This window comes from Schistocerca americana, chromosome 2, assembly GCF_021461395.2.
Source record: "Schistocerca americana isolate TAMUIC-IGC-003095 chromosome 2, iqSchAmer2.1, whole genome shotgun sequence".
Lineage (NCBI taxonomy): Eukaryota > Metazoa > Arthropoda > Insecta > Orthoptera > Acrididae > Schistocerca > Schistocerca americana.
The window spans coordinates 120,125,062-120,143,492 of record NC_060120.1 but is presented as its reverse complement, the minus strand read 5'-3'; positions in this window follow the sequence as shown (position 1 = coordinate 120,143,492).

The window sequence follows — 18,431 nt, the reverse complement described above, 5'->3', positions numbered from 1 at the left end:
GATCAAAACTCAAAGATGTGACAATTACATATAGATTGTTTACATCAAAAGATAAGATTTATAAGTCAGTAATAGTTTGTAACATTTGCGTTGCAGAAGCTCTTCACATTATAATCGAGTATTTATGAAAATAGTAACAATAATCAATTTGGTTAATTTCAAAAGTTTCTTTCAAATTTAGAGTGAACACAACGTTTCACGGTTTGTATTGTTTTCTTATTGCACATCTTAGGGTATTTGTATCCACGTGAGCACTCAGCTTTTTTTGTGTCTATTTGATCTTTGTTTTTGGTGAAAATAGGGCCATTAACCAGTTTCTATACAAGTTACACTGTGCAAGCCTTCTTATGATTCCAGAATTAATTTTCGTTCTTCAGCAGAGTTTATGCCGGTGTGAAAATACCTGGGAGATCAAAACCGTTCGCCCCACCGGGGCTCGAACGTGTCGACTTTGCATTTTGCGGGCTAGTGCTCTACCGACTCATCGATCCAAGCACGACCACGACCCACCAACACAGCTTTCGTTGCCCCACTACGTCTTCTCCCACCTTCCACCCTCTGGTGTTTAGCGAAAAGTACTCTGTACAGTACTCTCAATTCCCCCTTTCCCTGTTCCAGTAGCCAGTGGTGTCAGGCAGGTACGTCAGCTGATAAGTCTCTGCGTCCATTCGAACCTAAGTTTATCTTCTCCGCATTTTCGTAACATATACGTACGAGGAAGCAATATATCTACCGACTCTTCTAGGAACATACGCTCTCGGAGCCTTAACAGTAAGCCACACAGTGACTCACGATGCTGGTAACATTCACCATAGCCCGTCCGGTCAGCCGTGCGGTCTAACGCACTGCTTTCCGAGAGGGAAGGCGCACCCCGTCCACGGCACGAATCCACCCGGCAGATTAGTGTCGAGGTCCGGTGTGCCGGCCAATCTGTGGATCGTTTTAACGCGGTTTGCCATATGCCTCGGCGAATGCGGGCGGGTTCCCATGTGCCCCTTCAGTTACACTATGTCGGCGATTTCTGCGCAATCACTTTCTCCACGTACGCGTACACTATCATTACTCTATCACGCAAACATTGGGGTTACACTCGTCTGGTATGAGTCGTTCCCGCGAGTGGGGAGGGGGGGTGGGGGGGGGGGGGAGGGGGGAGGAGGCGTGCGTCGTCCACTGGCGGCCGAACCGCACAATAACCCTGAGTTCGGTGTGGGGCGGCGTTGGAGTGAGTGGACTGTTGAAGCCTGTTGTGGCGTTGTGTACCACTGCGGTCTACGGAGGGGATGAAGCCTCTCCGTCGTTTCTAGTTCCCCAGTTCCATACAATATAATACAACATTCACCAATGGATCAGGGTGACCGTCTCTGTGACGCTACCAAGCTTGTTAAAAGAATGCGCTGCTCATCTTTGGATCTTATCGTTATCAGTCCTATCTAGTAATGGTCCTTGACCGGCCATCAGTAATCACATACTGATCCAATGAGGGTTCTGTAAGCCACCTCTACGTGATTGGACTACATTTACCAAAAAATTTTCTGGTGGATATTAGCCTAGCGTCTACTTTCTTATGATTACTTTCATGTGTTGGTTCCACTTTAAATCGCTCTGTGGCACACACCCCTAGATATTTAATGGATGACTGCTTCCAGCGATTGCTCGACAATCATGTAATCACACAGTAAAGAGGTTTCCTGCCTATTTACGTGCAAAGACATTACATTTGTCTATGTTGAGAGACAACCGCCAGTCTTTGCACCAAGCGTCGATCCTCTTCAGATCTTCTTGCAGTTCGCTAACGTCTGTAAACAACAGCACGCTCCGCGATCAAACCCGTAAAGCTTCCGACGTTATTCCATAGATCATGTCTTAAAAACCTCAAGGAACAAAAAGCCACCTTAGTGCTCAGGCACAGATGAATCGTTAAGCAGCCGGCCGCGGTGGCCGTGCTGTTCTAGGCGCTCAGTCAGGAACCGCGTGACTGCTATGGTCGCAGGTTCAAATCCTGCCTCGGGCATGGATGTGTGTGATGTCCTTAGGTTAGTTAGGTTTAAGTAGTTCCAAGTTCTAGGGGACTGATGACCACAGATGTTAAGTCCCATAGTGCTCAGAGCCATTTGAACCATTTGAATCGTTAAGCCTTTACAGAGGGCACAGCGATCGAATCACGTGGTCAGACGCAGGGGCACTGCCGCTGCGGGAGCATAAGGCAGTAGCGATCAGTATAGCATTAACGCTTCAAGTGGACATTGTATGTAAAAATGGGTAAATGTAAGGAAGTGACAGCAGCAGAAACTGGGCAGTCGTGTTTGGCCTTGACCGTGGTCATATGTTGTGTCAAATTTCTGGAATTCTTGGTGTTCCGTGGCGGATGTTGAACGGGTCTACAAGTAGTGGAGTATATGCGATTGGAGTCTTTCTCTGTATATTCCACTGATGAATTCTTCTCGGGTTATCAGCCGAGTGGTGGCGTCGTCTTGGTTCAATTTGTTCAAATGACTCTGAGCACTATGGGACTTAACATCTGTGGTCATCAGTCCCCTAGAACTTAGAACTACTTAAACCTAACAAACCTAAGGACATCACACACATCAATGCCCAAGGCACGATTCGGACCTGCGACTGTAGTGGTCACGTAGTTCCAGACTGAAGCACCTAGAACCGCACGGCCACACCGGCCAGCGCGTCGTCTTGTCGCAACGTTTCAATGAGTTTCGTACCCATGATCTTCGCCAGAAACGTAACGACAAGACGACGCCACCACTCGGGTGATAACCCGAGAAGAATTCATCAAGTAGTGGAGTAACACACATGGGCACGAAACGCGATACACCAGAGTGGTGACCAGAGAAAGGTCTTGACTGCGAGGGACCGGACACGCGTCTCACAGCTTGTAAATCAAAATTGCTTCCCAACCCTATGGGAACTGCTGTAGGAAGTGAATTAAGCTCCATCCAAAAATTTTAGCAAGAGAACATTTGACGTGAAGTGGATGCAATGAATATCTGAAGTCGGTCACTTCGAAAGAGGCCATTCCTCACCCAGGTACATAAAGACGGGCACCAGCGAAATTCAGTGGTCTGGAAGAATATACGACTCGTTTCCTGAACCCCCCCCCCCCCCCCCCACCCTATTGCATTTCGACTGGCCTGTAAAATCGACCGATTTCAACACTGTAGAAAATCCGTGGGACATATTGGAATAATGGGTTATGCGTCGACATCAGCATTTCCGCAATTTGGTGTAATTTGCAGTATTAAATCCTGAGAGAGTGGCTTAATTTGGATGCCATATACCTGTATAGCTTTGTGGTCTCACTTTCTAACCGAATCCAGTCGGTTATAGAGTTCAGTGGCGGATCATCATCATTCGTATAACACACACATGCGATACATTTGTAATATTTGACTAATGTCATTCCGTAAAACAAAAATAAAACGACTAAATATCTAGGTTTCTAATCAATTCCACCGCACCGCTTTCACACTGTTATTCATAAAACCATACCATGTGCCCTTATAGCATCGTAGAACGCACTCCTCTCTTATATGTCCGACAGACTGTTTCAGTTCACCAAAGCCACAGCTCAGAGACTCACAATACCCATGTTATAGAGTGTGTCAGAGGACCGACCACATCCAGTGCGCATCTGACCCACAGCTTTCTGTTAAGTTCGAAGTCCACAGTATCACAGATGTGTATCTCGAACCATTCTCGTTCTTGGTAACTTCCGATGTGTTAAAAGCTCTTGTTCCAGAGATCTCTTACTTTCGTGTTACTTCTGGTTACGTGTCCAGCGTAAAGTAGTGGCGGGTGTCTCGAACGAAGCCTGTTTCTTCGTAAGACAGGTGCGTCTTGATGAATGGGTAGTTCCTCATTCTCTTGTAAATTTAATCTCTGAGCAGAGTCTCAGTTCTGCGAATCTGTGGTGTGCAGATATTGCTTAGCGGGAGAAGCCAGTAGACAGGAATTGGCCAATAATCATGAGCATCGTGTTGTTGAGCTGCGCATCAGTAAGGCTGGTCCAACAACTATTACAATACACTGAAGCACAATACTCTGCGGCCGAAAGAACCAGTGCAACAGCCGACGTACGCAAGTCTCCATTGAAGCCTCCCGGGTCGTGCCACACAGCCTCTGAATGATGTTGTTAGGATTTTGTAACTTGGCTGACGTGTTTCCCAGCCATTACTTGTACCATAGAGTGCGGTCGAATGTGATGGCAAGATACTACTAGGAGCGTTGTTGCGACGAGAATATTGCCATCAAATTGCAACTTGAGCTCAGTGTTAGTCTTTTTTGCTGTTGGGGTGAAACATACAAACCTTCTCTAGCTGGTACTGCGCTTCCGTTTCCACTTTTTTAAATATGAGTTAAGGGCCGATATGTCCTATTGTTAGTGTTCCCTCTGATTTATCAACGTCTTTTGACTGACAAGCCAGAGAGATATTGTCTGCATAGCAGAATTTCCTTGAAGATGTTTTTGGAAGGTCAGAAATATAAAGGCCGACAGGATAGGTGCGAGAACTGGGCCCTGTGCAGGCCATTATTTAGTTTCCTGTTGACCTTGTATTTTAACCCAAGCAAACCTAAAAGTATCGATTGTTTATCATTTAATTAATAAGACCTGCTGTTGTTTGGCACTTAATTATTTTCAGGAATTTATAAATCATTCTCCTCTCCAGGCAATGACAAAAAGCCGCCATACCGTTCAAATCTGGTGATCTTGGTTTTGAAAGATTGGACAGTGATTCGATTTTCTCCAGATGTGTTATGGGATAACCGAGTTAGCCCGATGAACAATGCGTCAATATTCACGAAGAGCAGCAGCACTATCGTCGTTCTTTTGCTAAAGCAGCTTTACGGGTAAAGCTCTGGCTGGCTAAAGGCCACAGAAGTTTTTAGTTTCTTAGTGCTTGGCCATTGCAGCTTCGGTGGGGCTATATCCCCCTTATTCTACTGCAGTGTTGTAACACCAGTATCGATTGTAAGTAGTTTACACAATGTAAGTAATGTGTATGTATCTATGAAGTAGTTGTTCTTTACTAATTAAGTTAATTAAGTTGTGAAAGGAAAGTTGATATGTGTAATATATATAATATAAAAACTTAAAAGGCGTTTAAAAATAATGAAATTTTGTAAATTATGCCTGTTTATAAAAGAGAATTTGTAATTGATACTGGTTCATACTTAGGGAAATTGTATGATGTAACTTAAAAGACGTAGGGAACCCCCTCTGCTACGGAGGGGGCTTGGCGCGTGGGAAAGGTGGTTTTGGCGGTCAATCTGGGCGGTAAGAGAGAGAGAGAGCACATTACGCAGTCAGTGGATAGACGTTGTACTGTTAACAACGTGGGTGCCAAGTGAGGCATTTGGAAGCCAATTGGTGTGAAACTGCCTCAGATGTGGTTTTGGATGGCGTATGGTGCTCTTGTTATCATGGAATGGCTCTCAAACAAGGGAAATACGTCGCCAAGAAGAATTTATAGAGAGCATTTAACTCCAGAGCATTGGACCACTTAGCCGCGCACGTGCTTGCCACCACTATTGCCCCACTGCTCCTCCAACTACAGGAATTCAGATATGTATCACAGTATGGACCAGTATATTGATGTGTGTTTTTTTTCAATAATAATTCCCAGAAACATAAAACTGTGTTTGCACCTTGAAATTGTCCTAATCGCAAACCAATGCAGGGTCCTATCCTTAACGTACAGATAACTAAGCATCCTGTTTCTGAAAATATAATGGTTTGTTGTTGCACTAAAGGTGATAAAGTTCAGTGCTAAAATATTTGAATGTTGTTATCAAAGCTACATGCTTCACAGGTGGTGAGAAAGGCACGTGTATTGGACTATTGTGAAAAGTAACTTGTATCGATTAGTATTATGAACTATTTCCTGAAATTGGTTGAGCTTAATATTTGAATAACTTTTGTTAAATCATTAAAACATAAACTATTGCAAGTGGGGCTAAAATTTAATGTTATTAAACTACAATTGACGTTCGAAATAATTACAGAGTTCGCATGTAGAGGAAGTAACAGTTTATGGGTCCCCACAGTAATCCATTCTCAAATTGAAAGATAACTGAGTATTTCGTTGCTATTAAAAGAAATCTGTGACATTGCTAATTATGAACACATAATAAGTATACGTGTAGGATTATTTAATTTCATTTGTGGTATGTATGTGTTAGCTGAAATCAGAACTCTTTCCATGCCCAATTTCAGTCCAGAGTGTCTTTAGTAACATGTTAATGTTGAATTAGTACTGAATCAATTAATGATTGCAGTAGTAATTTTTATTACTGTGAGAAGTATTATTTAGTTTTCTATGTTTGCTGGTTTGTGTAAAAGCTATCTACTGCTAGTTGTGAGTATCCATCGCACTATTTTAAAGGAGCGTTCACGAAAGTCACTTCAGCAATCCACGTTCATTTTTCTTTAAACTTAATGTTTCAAAGTATTATGCCTGATTAGGCTGGCGACAGTAGTTTGTTTCATTTGTATGCATTTTATTACTTTCATTATCTCTAAAACTCAGTCTATTAGTCTTTCTGTTACCTGCCATAGAAACGAAAATACTGTTCGATACCCTCTGCCCATTAGGATAACACACGGTCAAACTTCAAAAATCCTCCCAGAGGGTAACGCTAGATTGCAATAGAGCGTTATACTTGACGCGAACTTGCAGTAATAGTGTTAAAATGTGTTCTAAAATACATCCACTAATTCAATTGTAAATAAATCTCTCCAAGAGTTTACGTGTGCAACTAAGCAGAGAAATTGACTGGAAGTTCTGGGAGAGATACGATGATTTGTTAGGTTTTAAGATTGCCCCAATTTTTTTATTTTTCAGTTCCTTGGGAAGTGTTGCTGTCTTTAAAATAATAGAGAAGAAGCGAGTAAACCAGTGTTTGGAATTTTCGCCAAGATGGGATAAAAATTCTCTATGTACATTATCAGCCTCCGGGGCCTTAGCACTTTTAACCTCTGTTAAAGCTACCTCTGTTTCATGTAGGGTGAATGGGGAACAGAATTTTGATTCGCTTGGGGATATGGCGATCTGAACGTCTTTACTATAGGATTAGCAATACGATTGGCTGAAATATCAAGCTTCTGATCAGATTTACTAAAGGAGTCACCCAATTTATGGAGCAAGGACCAAGCCTTCCTACTTGAATGTTTCAAATTCAAGTATTCTACCGTGTCAGACGAGAGTACATTCCTTGCGTCATCAAGACTATGAAGAACTACATCTGCAGTGTCACTGTCTCCATTTCTGTTAAATTGTTCATGTAGGTGTTCATATCTCTCATTCCACCCTGGGATATATTCTGTCCTACACCCAAGAACAGCAAGAACAACTGCAGGGGCGGCATTACACGATGTTAAATGATGCTCGTAATGAGCTTTCTCGATGTGGCTAATTTTTTGACAGTGCGTTAATGATCCAATAACAGTTTTTTGTGGTACATATGAAGTTACTTACGTATCTGAAGATTTCCCTGCATTGAGAATAAGACGCTTTTTTTGTTTGCAAGGATTCTTCAGACCAGTTATAAAGATGGTATTATATTCCTCGCGCTCGTTTTTCGTCCATTAGGCGACAGTGCCTATATGTATCGGACGCCTTCAGGAAGTCAACCTGGTCGTCGGTAGCCACTGACACCTGAGTCCCGTGGACGAACAGAGCGAATTGTGTTTCATACGATCGTAGTCTATCGAACCTATGCAGATTACTAGGGAGTAGTTTCCGGTCACCACAAAGGTCGTAACTTTTTCTTTTTGAGTCATCAATCTTCTGACTGATTTGATGCGGCCCGCCACGAATTCCTCTCCTGTACGAACCTCATCATCTCAGAGAAGCACTTTCAACCTACGCCCTCAGTTGTTTGGTAGATGTATTCCAATCTCTGTCTTCCTCTACAGTTTTTGCCCTCTACAGCTCCCTCTAGTACCATGGAAACCATTCCCTGATGTCTTAACAGATATCCTATCATATTGTCCCTTCTCCTAGTCAGTATTTTCCACGTATTGCTTCCCTCACTCCTTACCTTATCAGTCCACCTACTTTTCAACATTCGTCTGTAGCACCACATCCCAAATGCCTCGATTTTCTTCTGTTCCAGTTTTCCCACAGTCCATGTCTCACTGCCACACAACGCTGTGCTTCAAAGCACATTCTCAGAAATATCTTCCTCAAACCAAGGCCTATGTTTGATACCAGTAGACTTCCCTTGACCAGGAATGCCCTTTTTGCCAGTGCTAGTCTGCTTTTGATGTCCTTCTTGCTCCGTCCATCATTAGTCGTTTTACTGCCTAGGTAGCAGAATTCCTTAACTTCATCTAATTCATGACCATCAATCCTGATGTTAAGTTTATCGCTGTTCTCATTTCTGCTACTTCTCATTACTTTCACATTTCTTCAATTTACTCTCAGTCCGTATACTGTACTCATTAGATTGCTTATTCCATTTATCAGATCATGTAATTCTTCTTCACTTTCACTCAGGATAGCAATTTCACTAGCGAATTAATATCCTTTCGCTTGAATTTTAATTCCATTCCTGAATCTTTTTTTTTATTTCCATCATTTCTTCTCCGATGTACAGATTGAACAGTAGATGTGAAAGACTACTTCCCTGTCTTATACCCTTTCTCATCCGAGCACTTTGTTCTTGGACGTTAACTCTTATTATTCCCTCTTGTCTCTTGTACATGCTGTGTATTACCCGTCTCTCCCTATAGCTTACCCCTATTTTTTGGAAAATCTTACACCCTTTTCCAAGTTGCCAAATCCTATGAAAGAGTCATGATTTTTCTTTAGTCTTGCTTCCATTATCAACCGCAACGTCAGAATTGCCTCTTTGATGCCTTTATCTTTCCTAAAGCCAAACTGATCTGTCTAAGACATCCTCTATCTTCTTTTTAATTCTTCTGTATATTATTGTTGTAAGTAACTTGAATGGATGAGCTGTTAAGGTGATTGTGGATAATTCTCTCACTTGTCAGCTCTTGCAGTCTTCGGAATTGTGTGGATGATATTTTTCGAAAGTCAGTTGGTACGTCACAAGACTCATACATTCCACACACCAACGTGAACAGTCGTTTTGTTTCCACTTCCCCCAATGAATTTAGAGATACTGATGGAATGTAATCTATCTCTTCCTGCCTCATTTCATCGTTAAGTCCTCTGAAACTGTCTTAAATTCTAATACTGGATCGCCCATCTCTTCTAAATCGACTCCTGTTTCTTCTTCTATCACATCAAGCAAATGTTCCCCCTCATAGAAGCCTTCACTGTACTCTTTCCACCTATCCGCTCTCTCCTCTGCATTTAACAGCGGAATTCCCGTTGCACTGTTAATGTTACTACCCATGCTTTATATGTCACCGAAAGTTGTTTTGCCTTTCCTATACGATGAGTCTGTCCTTCCGACAATCATTTCTTTTTTGATTTCTTCACATTTTTCATGCAGCCATTTCGTCTTATCTTCTGTGCACTTACTTATTTCAGTCCTCAGCGACTTGTATTTCTGTATTTCTGAGTTTCCCCGAACATTTTTGTACTTGTTTCTTTCGTCAATCAACTGAAGTATTTCTTCTGTTCCCCATGGCTTCTTGACAGTTACCTTTCTTGTACCTAATTTTTTTCTTTCCAACTTCTGTGGTTGCCCCTTTTACAGATGTCCGTTCCTACTGTACTGTATACTGAGCTATTCCTTATTGCTGTATCTACAGACTTCTCTAATTTCAAGCGTATCTCATCATTCCTTAGTACTTCCGTATCCCACTTCTATTCGTATTGATTCTCCATGACTAATGCCTTAAACTTCAGCCTACTCTTCATCAGTACTATATTGTGATCTGAGTCTATATCTGCTACTGGGTACGTCTCACAATCCAGTATCTGATTTCGGAATCTCTGTCTGTAACTGAAATCTGTCCGTATCAGCCGGCCTGTTCCAAGTATACCTCCTTCTCTTGTGATTCTTGAACAAAGTATTCTCAGTTACTAGTTGAAATTCATTACAGAACTCAATTAGTGTTACTCCTCACTCATTCATTGTCCCAAGCGCATATTCTCCTGTATTTCACTTCACTGACTCCTACTATATATAGCTTGAGCCTTTGCATTTCCCTTTCCAAATTTTCTAGCTTCCCTACCATGTTCAAGCTTCTGGCATTCCACTCCCCGACTCTTAGAACGTCATCCTTTCGTTGGTTATTCAATCTTTTTCTCATGATCACGTCCCCCTTGGCAGTCCCCTCCGGAGATCCAAATGGAGGACTATTCCGAAATCTTTTGCCAATGCAGAGATCTTCATGATACTTTTTCAGTTACAGGTCACTTGTCCTGTGGCTACACATTATGTCTTTAATGCAATAGTTTCCATTTCCTTCTGCGTCCTCATGCCGTTGACTGATTCTCCCGCATTTAGGGGCAGTTTCCCACCCCAAGGACAAGAGAGTGCCCTGTACCTCTGTCCGCTCCTCCGCCCTCTTTGACAAGGCAGAATGAAGGAGACTTCTTATGCCGGAAGTCTTCGGCCGCCAGTGCTGATTATTAATCGAACTTTATTAGATGGCGGGTGTCGAACCCGGGACCGATAACGTTTTGTTTACCAATCAAAGACGCTAACCGTACACAGTGGTAATACATGAGCATAAAAGTGTTCCAGAAGGTTAATAAAGACTGACGTCAGCGACACAAGCCTATAGTTGTTTAAGCACGTTCGACGAACTCCTCGATAACGGGAGTTACCTAGGGATTCTTCCAGTTACCGGTAGATGTGATAGTGAAAATAGTCTCAGAGGTTTTCCATTAGTCCCACTGCAATCTACACTACTGACCATTAAAACTACTACACCGAGAACAAATGCAGATGATGAACGGGTATTCATTGGACAAATATATTATACTAGAACTGACATGTGATTACATTTTCACGCAATTTGGGTGCATAGATCCTGATAAAACAGTACCCAGAACAACCAACTCTGGCCGTAATAACGGCCTTGATACGCCTGGGTATTGAGTCAAACAGAGCTTGGATGGCGTGTACAGGTACAGCTGCCCATGCAGCTTCAACACGATACCACAGTTCATCAAGAGTAGTGACTGGCGTACTGTGGCGGGCCAGTTGCTCGGCCACCATTGACCAGACGTTTGCAATTGGCGAGAGATCTGGAGAATGTGCCGGCCAGGGCACCAGTCGAACATTTTCTGTATCCAGAAAGGCCCGTACAGGACCTGCAACATGTGGTCGTGCATTATCCTGCTGAAGTGTAGGCCTTCGCAGGGATCGAATGAAGGGTAGAGCCACGGGTCGTAACACGTCTGAAATGTAACGTCCACTGTTCAAAGTGCCGTGAATGCGAACAAGAGGTGACCGAGATGTGTAACCCCATACCATCACACCAGGTGATAACGCCAGTATGGCGATGACGAATACACGCTTCCAATGTGCGTTCACCGCGACGTCGCCAATCACGGACGTGACCATCATGATGCTGTAAACAGAACCTGGATTCATCCGAAAAAATGACGTTTTGCCATTCGTGCACCCAGGTTCGTCGTTGAGTACATCATAGCAGGCGCTCCTGTCTGTGATGCAGCGTCAAGGGTAACGGCAGCCATTATCTCCGAGCTGATAGTCCATGGTGCTGCAAACGTCGTCGACCTGTTCGTGCAGATGGTTGTTGTCTTGCAAACGTCCCCATGTGTTGACTCAGGGATCGCGACGTGGCTGCACGATCCGTTAAGCCATGCGGATAAGATGCCTGTCATCTCGACTGATAGTGATACGAGGCCGTTGGGATCCAGCACGGCTTTCGGTATTACCCTCCTGAACCCACCGATTCAATAGTCTGCTAACATTCATTGGATCTCGACCAACGCGAGCAGCAATGTCGCGATACGATAAACCGCAATCGCGATAGGTTACAATCCGACCTTTATCAAAGTCGGAAACGTGATGGTACGCATTTCTCCTCCATACACGAGGCACCACAACAACGTTTCACCAGGCAACGCCAGTCAAATGCTGTTTGTGTATGAGAAATCGGTTGGAAACTTTGCTCATGTCAGCACGTTGTAGGTGTCGCTACCGGCGTCAACTTGTGTGAATGCTCTGAAAAGCTGATGAATTGCGTATCACAGCATCTTCTTCCTGTCGGTTAAATTTCGCGTCTGTAGTACGTCACCTTCGTGGTGTAGCAATTTTAATGGCCAGTAGCGTACCTAATGTTAAATTTTTGCTTATCCATCTGTTTTTGTTTAATAAGGTTGGTTCCACACGTATGGACCACTCGGTATTGCCACTACATGAACGTCCTTCTGTAAACATACTTTCATCTTCTTGATGCAGTGCCTGAGACAGAATTATAACTCTTCTCGCCTTTATTGACCTTGGGATACTGGGAACTGCCGAAGGGCACTGTAGGCAGCGCCGTCGCGTCGCCCGCCGCGGGGAGTGGCCGAGAAGAGGGCATAATCCGCCCCTCGCCTCATGGGAGAGGGCTGGCAGCGCCACGTCACTCCGGAGTGCTCTTGACCCGCGCAGCCGCAGCCGAAGCCGCAGACTAAGCCGCAGGCACTCAGCTGCGCAAACGCGCTGCCGTCTGCGGCTGGCGGCCGCGCGCTCCAAATATTTGCCGCCCCTGTTCCTCCTCCTCCTCCTCCGCATATGCTGCAAGCTGACCTAGGATCACAGGAGTAGTAGTATAAACGCACCGACACCGCTGCGGTGCACTGTATGAGAATAGATGTGACACACGGAGGGAGCGAACACTGAAATGTTTCGTGAGAGAACTTTGTATAGATTTTTGTTTCAGTAACTCATTAGGTTTAGGGCCCGCCCGGCTAGCCGAGCGGTCTAACGCGCTGCTTCCTCAGCGGGAATACGTGCCGGTCCCCGGCACGAACCGCCCGGCGGATTAATGTTGAGGTCCGGTGTGCCGGCTAGCCTGTGGGTGGTTTTTAAGGCAGTTTTCCATCTGCGTCAGCGCATGCGGGCTGGTTCCCCTTGTAATGGTTCTTTATTTACGTGACCATTACGGCACTCCAACCACAGTACTCCATACCAGTAATATCGTACTACTTTTCTGCGAAGTAACAGACATATTTTTGTGACAATATTCACTTTTGGTTTTATTAATGTATAGGTACTCCGATATATCGATATATTACAGTGATATGGTTCTTGTGTGTATTCATTTCTGTGAGACTGTCATAATCTTTGATTTACGTGTAACCGTTTTGGCGCGAATGCGCACAGAGCAGTCTTTGTTTCACTTTGCAGAAGTTAAGTTGTTATTTCGCTTTGTAAAAGAACAGTCAAGTCTTGTGTTTGGTTAAAGTGGAATTTAAATATAAGAAGATTGATACAAAACTGTTTTCTTGATGACGTGACAATTAAGAAGAAGTATATGTGAATTTACAAGAAGTTTAATATCAATGTGGATCGTGAACACCAAGTCAAAAATTATTTCTGCCATACCATTGTTCCGATCTGGGATTGTTTGATCATTGAAAATTTCCTCAAAAACGCATTTGTTAGGTCTTCAAATATTGCTAAAATAGAGATGTGGACCTTCTAGCAGTCAAAGTCGAATCACCCTAGAATCAACAAGATGAGCCATAACAACTTCGACGAAATCTACGTGGGAATCCATTCAAGATAGTGCCAAAATTAATGACTTTTTTACAGTGACTTCATTATTTCCATTCTGACGATGCCATCCACATTCAATAACTTTGTTGTTGCCCGATAAAGCGAACATATGCTGCGTGACCAACATTATTAATCTGATTTCTAACCTACTTTGCAAGTGGTGGTATTGTTAGACCCTTATTCCACCTCAGTTACACTATGTCGGCGATTGCTGCACAAACACTGTCTCCACGTACGCATACACCATAACTACTCTATCAGCAAACGTGGGGTTACACTCGTCTGCAATGAGACGTTCCCTGGGGGGTCCGCTGGGGGCCGAACCGCACAATCACCCTGGGTTCCGTGTGAGGTGGCGGCGGGGTGAGTGGACTGCTGTAGCCTGTTGTGGGATTGTGTACCACTGAGGGCTACAATGGGGACGAAGCCTGTCCGTCGTTTCTAGGTTCCAGTTCAATACATACGGACGTAAGATACATACAAGGGAGTTGTGTTGACTTTCCCACTGTGTGACAAGTCCATGGTGGCGTTGAACAGATTTGTGGTGAAATGTATGTTGTCGTCGACAAAATAAGAGACAAGGGTATTGTCAGGAGTGCCCAGGGGAGTGTGGTAGGGCCGTTGTTGTTCTCTATATGCATAAATTATTTGGCGGACAGGGTTGGCAGCAATCTGCGGTGGTTTGATGATGATGCTGTGGTGTGGGGTAAGGAGTCGAAGTTGAGTCACTGTACGAAGACATAATATCTTTAAAAAAATTTCTAGTTGGTGTGTTGAATTGCAGCTAGCTCTAGATTTGTAAAAAATGTACGTCAGTGCGGATGAGTATGAAGAACAGATCTGTAAAGTTCAGTTACAGTATTATTAGTGTCCTGCTTGACACAGTCAAGGCGTTTTAATATCGAGGCGTATATGAAATAGAACGAGCATGTCAGGACTGTGGTAGGGAAGACGAGTGGTCGACTTCGGTTTATTGGGAGAATTTTAGGAAAGAGTGGTTTTGTGTAAAGGAGACTGCATATAGGACGCTGGTGCAACCTATACTTGAGTCCTGCCTGATTGTTTGGGATCCGTACCAGGTCGGATTGAAGGAATACTTAGCAACAAATAATCCTGGACAAATAGTGAGTATCGTGGCGAATACAGAGATTAGCGACCACAAGGCAGTTGCTGCTAGGCTGAATGCCGTAATACCTACAACCATCAAAAATAAACGCAAAGTATATCTATTTAAAGAACCTGATAAAAATGCTCTTAACGCCGTTTTAAGAGACAGTCTTCGCTCCTTCTGATCTGGTCAAAAGAGATAGTATCGACAGCAACTGAGATATATACACCACATAAATTAATAATTGATGGTACTGATCCCCAAGATACACTAAACAGGTCAGATCGCTGTTGCAGAAGCAGCGAAAAAAGCGTGCCAAATTGAAAAGAACGTAAAATCCCCAAGACTGGCAAAGTTTTACAGAAATTCGAAATATAGCGCGTACTTTAATGTGAGATGCTTTTAATAGTTTCTATAACGAAATTCTGTCTCGAAATCTGGCAGAAAACCCAAAGAGATTCTGGTTATCCATAAAGCACACCAGAGGCAAGACGCAATCAATACCTTCACTGTGCTATAACAACGGTGAAGTTACTGATCACAGTGCCACCAAAGCAGAGTTATTAAACAAGGTTTTCCGAAAATCCTTCACCAAAGAAGACAAAGTAAATATTCCTGAACTCCAATCAAGAACAACTCCGAAGATGATAAACATAGAAGTAGATATCCTCGGTGTAGCAAAGCAGCTTAAATCCCTTAATAAAGGCAAGGCTTCTGGTCCGGATCGTATACCAGTCAGATTCCTCTGAGAGTATGTTGATACAACAGCTCCATATTTAGCACTTTTATACAACCGCTCGCTCACAAAAAGATCCGTAGCTAAGGACTGGAAAATCGCTCAAGTCACACCAATACCCAAAAAGGGAAGTTGGAGTAATCCGTTGGATTACAGGCCCATATCAGTAACGCCGATTTGCAGTAGGGTTTTGGAACATATACTGTGCTGAGATATTAGGAAGTACCTCGAATAAAACGATTTATTGACACGTAGTCAGCACGGATTCAGAAAATATTGTTCATACGAAACACAACTAGCTCCTTATACTCATGCAGTAAGGTGTGCTATCGACAGGGGATGTCAAATTTTTAGATTTCTAGAAGGCTTTCGACACCGTTCCTCACTAGCGACTTCTAACGAAACTGCGTGCCTATGGAATATTGCCTCAGTTGTGCGACTAGACTCGTGATTTCCCGTCAGAAAGCTCACAGTTCGTAGTAATAGACGGAAAGTCTTCGAGTAAAACAGAAGTAATATCCTACGTTCCACAAAGAAGTGTTTCTGATCTGTATTAACGCTATAGAAGACAATCTTAGTACCCGTTGAAACGTCCCCTTAGAAAAATTACTGACACACAATAATTTTTTTTAGGCACTAACTACTGATAGGCATAGTTAGCAAATGAAAGATTTTAATAGAGAACAAACAACGTATTTACCTTAATAGTGTTGAAAAATCATAATATACATAGCAGTTCATGACATCCAGTCTTACAAATTTCAAAACTCCGCCATTTCTCTCCCCACATCCACCACTGCTGGCGGCTCACCTCCAACTGCGCAACGCTACGCGCTGTTCGCATCCAGCTGCCCAACACTACAATGGCAGACAACAATGCAAACTAGCCACAGACTGCACACAGCACAGCCAGTGATTTTCATACAGAGCGCTACGTGGCGTTACCAATAAGAAAACATAAACAGCCTACTTACATAGCCCCCATGCTTCCCCAAAAAAGTTTTACAAATTGTTTTGCGCACTGGCCAATACATATTTGTTAAAATTTTTTCACAATTACTATAACAAAGAAATCAAATACACACACTTATTGACACAAAATTTTCTCACAGTCCATAAAGACAGTCCTGATGATTCATCACAGTAAAATTGCAGTGTTTTTCTCAAAGTCTGAGTAGTAAAAGAAAATGCACACAGAAGTAGTGGATTTCCATGCAGTCTTGAAGAAGTAGTGTTGTCCTTCCAATGGAAAGACAGTGCTGACTCTCGACATGCAGACAGGTAATGGGACACAACAGAGCAAACCCACAGCAGGGTCATTCGAAGTTTTGAAGAATATTGTTAGGTAGGTCATCACAGAGCAGACCCACTGTAGTCCTGGTAGAGATTACGGTATTGGTGGGCCGCCAGAGGTGCAGACCCACTGCAGTCCTTGTAGAAATAATGGTATTGGTGAGCCATCAAAGGTGTCGACCCACTGTAGTCCTTGTAGAGATGGCCAGCAGACATCTGTTGTGACTGTGCAGGTGCACAATCACCATTGAAGAGTCTTGCGGATAATATAGCAAGTCCATAACCACCACTTGTGCACTCACAATTTTTTTGGAATTGTCCTTAGAACCAGTAATGCTGTTATCTAGTCCCTTTCTGAATTATTAACACACGTGTAAACAGTAACAGTCCCTACTTCTCACATATTGTCCATATACCATGACCAACAGAAACGTGTGCAGTGAAATGGAACTTACAAGTTACTTAATTTGATGAACTGGTGTCAATTACAATTTTATAACATAAGAATACAATTACAAAGGTACAAAATACATCATTAAAGAACATAACAATACAGATAACATTTGTAGTACAGGCTTTACAAAAGAATCGAAATAACATATACATCAGTGTTACAGGAATTATGACATAACTGAATATATAAAATAATGAGAATAGTTTTCGAAACATTAATTTCGCACATGAGCATTAAAACAAAACAGAATAGATAATGTCTAAACATCTTTACGAAGTAAATAACATATTATTAACGCAAATTATATTTGAGGATAACAGTATTCCTCATCATAGTGAATGTAGCTTAGTATTAGAAGAGAAAAAATTCTATGAAACAATACACAGAGACAGGAAGAAAACAAATACACAAGGGTACACAAACACATAGTGGGATAACACAAAAGGAAAGGACAGGGTTTGTTCTCAGTGTAACATTTGGTACTGCAGTCCAACCCAAAACTTCATTCCATAGATCTTTCGTCTTATTTCAACATTTGTTTCCACCAAAAAAAATCCTATCCGAGAATGATTTCTGTGGTGTCACCGCCAGACACCACACTTGCTAGGTGGTAGTCTTTAAATCGGCCGCGGTCCGTTAGTATACGTCGGACCCGCGTGTCGCCACTATCAGTGATTGCAGACCGAGCGCCGCCACACGGCAGGTCTAGAGAGACTTCCTAGCACTCGCCCCAGTTGTACAGCCGACTTTGCTAGCGATGGTTCACTGACAAATTACGCTCTCATTTGCCGAGACGATAGTTAGCATAGCCATCAGCTACGTCATTTGCTACGACCTAGCAAGGCGCCATTAGCAGTTACTATTGATGCTGTAAAACATGTACCGTCAAGAGCGATGTTCACCAATTATGGATTAAAGTTAAGTATTCCGGCAGCTTCTTTGTTATTGTAATTATGAAAAATTTTATCGAATCATTATTGGCCACTGCCCAAAACAATTTGTAAAATTTTTTGTGGGGTGCATGGGGGCTATGTAAGTAGGCTGTTTATGTTTTCTTATTGGTAACGCCACGTAGCGCTCTGTATGAAAATCACTGGCTGTGCTGTGTGCGGTCTGTGGCTAGTTTGCATAGTTGTCTGCCATTGTAGTGTTGGGCAGCTGGATGT